This window comes from Dendrobium catenatum, unplaced genomic scaffold (assembly GCF_001605985.2).
Source record: "Dendrobium catenatum unplaced genomic scaffold, ASM160598v2 fragScaff_scaffold_370, whole genome shotgun sequence".
Taxonomy (NCBI): Eukaryota; Viridiplantae; Streptophyta; class Magnoliopsida; order Asparagales; family Orchidaceae; genus Dendrobium; species Dendrobium catenatum.
The window spans coordinates 568,554-573,678 of NW_021318832.1; positions in this window are offsets into that span (position 1 = coordinate 568,554).

Below are 5,125 nucleotides of genomic sequence, written 5' to 3' on the forward strand. Positions count from 1 at the left end.
ATGTATTGAGTTATGAAAGTTACACTTTAAGTTTGGGATAAGCTGATCCAAAGTTGGATTCCAAAGCGAAAAATATACCCCTTAGGGTGATAGTCTTTTTTCTTTTGGAAGCCCAAGTTTGGATCATTTTCATACCCAAAGTTAAATGAATAATATCCCCTTCAGGGGAAAAGTTTTCTTTCCCATTTGGGTACTCAACTATGAAAAATTCAAGGAGCCTGAAGGAGAGAAGATCGAGGAATCAAAGACAAAGAGTATCCCACTCAAACTCACTTGTGTCTGTACTAGGATTAGAATCCAGGTTGTTTTCAATGGTGCCCGAACACATTTAATTTTTGTAGACCCTGGGTTGTAATAAATGGGGTAATTGCCTACAGACTTTAAGGAATTAATTATATTGATCTACTTGTTGATCTGATTACGTATAGGATTACCTATTTTACTTAGTTTTTTGGCGATTGTGTGTCGTTTTTTATTTAGCTTAGATATACAAGACTCGTAAGGGTATAAAAAAATCTTATACTCAAATTTAAATAATTTTTTTAACATAATATAGAAATTCTAATGATCTAAGAAGTAAGCCAAGAACCGTCGGGGGTTCGCATAACATCTTTGCTGCACTCTTCTCTTCCTTTTGTTAGACACCTATCCACTTGTCGGTTTTGGTAGACCACTTGGCCTATGAGGGTGTAGATTTGTTAAGGGAAATCTGTGCAATCTCTAGGATAAAACTTATTTTTATGCTTATTTAAAACTGCTTCATTCCAATTTAAAGTATAAATCAAGCCGATCAGCATGCATCACATTAGAAACACATTTAAAAGAGTCTAAACTTTAATTGTATTTTCCTTTAGCATATTCACCCAATATAAGTCAAGAGGCCACTTAGGACAATCTTTAGACATTGGCCCCAGCTCACCAAAATCTTAATAAAAATGTCTCTATCACTCTTTCATAAAAATGTCCGGACTCATGAATTTAAAATCAACTAGGTGGTTAGCTGGCTCCCAAATCCAGGTCGGGATAAGTCCAAATTTTGCATTGCATTAGTTAGGTTTGAGCCGCCATTAATCGGTGCCTAATTTAGATCTAGGATCCGGGATGGATTTTGAATCATAAGACCCCAACCTCCGGGAATACAATCCCAAATTTCTAATAAAATGCTCAACTCAAATTAAATCTTTTTTCAATCCAAAATTTAAAGCTCAATACTTAGATTAGGTCGGGGGTGCTTTTGAATTATTTTAGAATCCCAAAGTGCCTATTATCCACCCTTTTTTAAATTACTCCAAAATAAGTGCTCAATTTTTCTTCATTCACTATTGGAATTCCAAAATCCAACTCCATTGATATCACTCATAGAAAATATTTAAATAAAAATTTGTCAATATTTTAATCGAGAGTTTTTGTAGAAGACTTTAGTTTCCTATGATGTAATTAACTATGAGGGCTTGTTCTCGTAAGAAATTTAGAACCCACATCCACCTTTTTTCAATATCAAATTTCAAAACTCAAAATTAATATTTCTGGGAAAATGAAGTCAACAACGAACATAATCATCATATTCCATTGATCGATAATAAGTGATATTTTATCTCATTGGAGAGATATATCGTTCAATATTATGATATAAAATATGAAATTAATGATCTCCCATCTGGATTATAGTGGTTGAATACTGATAGAACCTCATTTCGATCTTTCGAGATTGTATGTGATTCTTATTTGAAGACAACTACTACAATCATGATGATAGCTTTTAGTTTCATCATCTGAACCCGTTAGCAAACGATATCTTTATCTTAAGGGGTCATATATTATTTATAATGAGGTATTCGATTTTGATACTATAAATTTAGTATCATATTTCCCAAATAAGATTAAGTATTTCAAAAACCTTTTTCAAAACTTCCACTAATTAGTACATACAACGGTCGAATTAACAACATAAGAAGATATAGTGATAGCATGTGGAAGTCTACTATTATTTTTAGGAATAATTTTCAACCATTTGTAGTTTCTTCCATCCTCCACCTCCATCATCTGATAAGAGCCCTTCCATATTTTTGAGTGTTGTATGTTTGTAGTTTTTTTATTTCTTAGTTATCCTCCTTTTTGATGATATTAATAAATGGAGAAAAGTATGTGTTTTTTGGTTGAGCACCTTATGTTTTTATGGTGTAGTATTTTTATATAAATGAAAAAATGTGTATTTACTTTTAAAATAATTTTCTCTTGTCATAAAGTGAAGGGAAAGAAAAACACTTAAGTAGATTATATAATTTTTTTAGATATCACTTCAGATAAAAATTTTTGTCATCATAAAAAATGGTAAGATTGTTGAACCTTATTAACCTGAAATACACAAGAGTTTTGAAAAATTATAATTATTATTTGTTATACTAATTTAAAATTGAGTAGTGTGTGAACAAGATTTCTTTTTATACTAACATTACATGTAGCACACATTTGTTTGAATCAAGATAAGGACCTAAAAATGCTATATAATTGCATATAACAAAATGCTTCCAAAATAAGAAGATCAAGAAGTAAAATATGTCAATTTGTATTTTTCTTTTTTCATGAGTCTTTATGTACCTTAGGCGTATAGTGGGTTGAACAACCAAGCGCACACACACAAAAGCTAGCAAATATTAAACCAAGTTAATTAAAACCCTTGCTTTTTTTATCAATCATATTATACGATCGCATTAGTACTATATAGTATAAATGGTATTTTATAGTTTATGAAAATCAAGTGAGAATAATTAGTGAAAATTTAAAATTTAAAATTTTATATAACTAAGTATATGATGTGATCCATATCGTACTGGATGATCAATTATGTCAAACTTAAACCATCAAATTTTGATATGTCCAAATATAGGTAAATTCAAAATTTGAATTAAATGTATTTGACAAACCATTTCATATAGTACAAAACTTTAATTCTCATATAAATATTTACCTATTTTGGATCATGAAATCAAAGAGTTAAATCAGAGTACATATCCTACTATATGAACCTAGTCATATAGTTCAAATAAGTAGGAGCTTATTTAGACAAACTTCATTCAAATAGGATGATCCAATATCATGCTATATGATCCAAGTATCATACTAGACGATCAGCCTGTTAAATCAACTTATTTAGGTCATTAGGGTTTAGTTTTTAAGCTAGGATATAAATGGAGAGAGAGAGAGAGAGAGAGAGAGAGAGAGAGAGAGAGAGAGAGAGAGAGAGAGATAATGTCTGAGTATCACAAAGTCTAAGAGGGGGCTTAGAGAGAGTTTTTAACAGATTCTTAGAGAGAGTTCTATAAAGCTTCATACAATAGCTTAGGAAGAGGGTGAGAAAAACTGGAGATAATGTGAGGGGTTTCTTGGAAGGTTATTCATCTCAGTTTATGTCCTTGTTTTTCAGGTTGTTGTGTGCGATTGCTCTTTTATGAAAGAGCTGTAGAGAGTTTTGGTATGGGAAGACTATCAATATAATCAAGAGGCATGACATCTCCATTGTGTTGGGTGCAGAAGGAATGAGGCTTCTTTGGAGAGAAATGGTGTAAAGGGTGTTCTCCATTTCCACACGAAGAAGAGGGTATTCTCTACCCTGTTGAGAGCAAATAGGAGTTTGTTAGTGGTACTCCTGAGAGAGGACGCAGGGGAGATGACGTTGGTCAAGTTGACCAAACCACTATAAAAATTGATTTTTAACTTTGTTTTTAGTTCTTTTTATTTACTACAATTTCCTTACTTAATTTACCTCTAATTGCATCATCATTGATCATTTAAAATAAAAGACACAAAAAATTGTTGTTTATGTTTATTTCTTCTAAACCAAAAAAAATTTATGAAATATAACTTTTAGTGCTTTAGTTTTAATAAAACTATTTTAAAAATAAAGAGGAATCAAGTTTGTTTTTGTGCTCTAAATTTCTAAATACCATCGCTGCTAATTTGCTTTTTTTTTAAAAGGCACCAATTACTCCCTCTCTTGTGTTTGTTAGACACTTTCAATAAGATTCTAAGACAATTTGAATTTATTTGATTATATATAATCAAATAAATCCATTCAATGATACTTTCAATAAGATTCTAAGTCCTTTGGGTATATTTTGACTGTATATAATCAAATAAATCCATTCAAATTTTTTTCATATGACATGAAGTTGCTTAGTTAAATCTACTCATTGGACTTATTATAGAGCAAGAGCAATGGCCTAAGATATATGAACAAGAGTTAAAGTTTGAAATATATATATATATATATATCACAAACAAAAGACAAAAGTTCATGTGATTATATGGCATACCCTTACTGTTGCAAAAATATTAAATATTTAACTTTTAAAAAGAATACATTGAGAATTACACTTTAAATGAATAAAAAAAGGGCACCACTTTGATTATTTTAACAACTACGGGGAAACACAACTTTTTTGTGTAGATGAGGGCTAAGCATGAGGCATAAGGTGCTAATGTTATGGTCGGATTCTTACAACTATTCTTCTTTTTTATATTTTTGTGATGGTCAGATTCTTACAATCATTCTTCTTTCTTATTTCTCTCATTTTTCTTTCTTATTTTTTTTTGTGATGGTCGGATTCTTACAACCATTCTTCTTTCTTATTTCTCTCATTCTTTTTTTTTTTTTTTTTTTTTTTTTTTGGTGATGGTCGGATTCTTACAACCATTGGATAAACACCAACGTTAGAAATTAAATATGAATATCTTTTGAGTTGAACCAGATCCGCATCGAACCAGATCAAATTTAGTTTGACTGTTTGAGGATTATAGCCGGAATCGGGTTACCAGATCCGCATCGAACCACCTTCATCCAACGGCTGGCTGTGCCCCATCTATTTTTATCCACAAATGGTTACGCGGCCCGCTAGTCAGAGCAATAGGAAGCAATCTTGTGCAAGAGCATTATACAGGTAAAATGTTCAAATGTAATCAATAGCCCTAAAAGTACATTGAGAGACATCCGCTATAATCCTCAAACTAAATTTGCAAATCTCAACGTATATCCTACGGAGGACAATGTAGTAATATTTTTTAACGCCTGACAACTTTGTTCAAATCATTTAGCATAAAATTCTCCTCAACCCGTTCTTCTCAACCG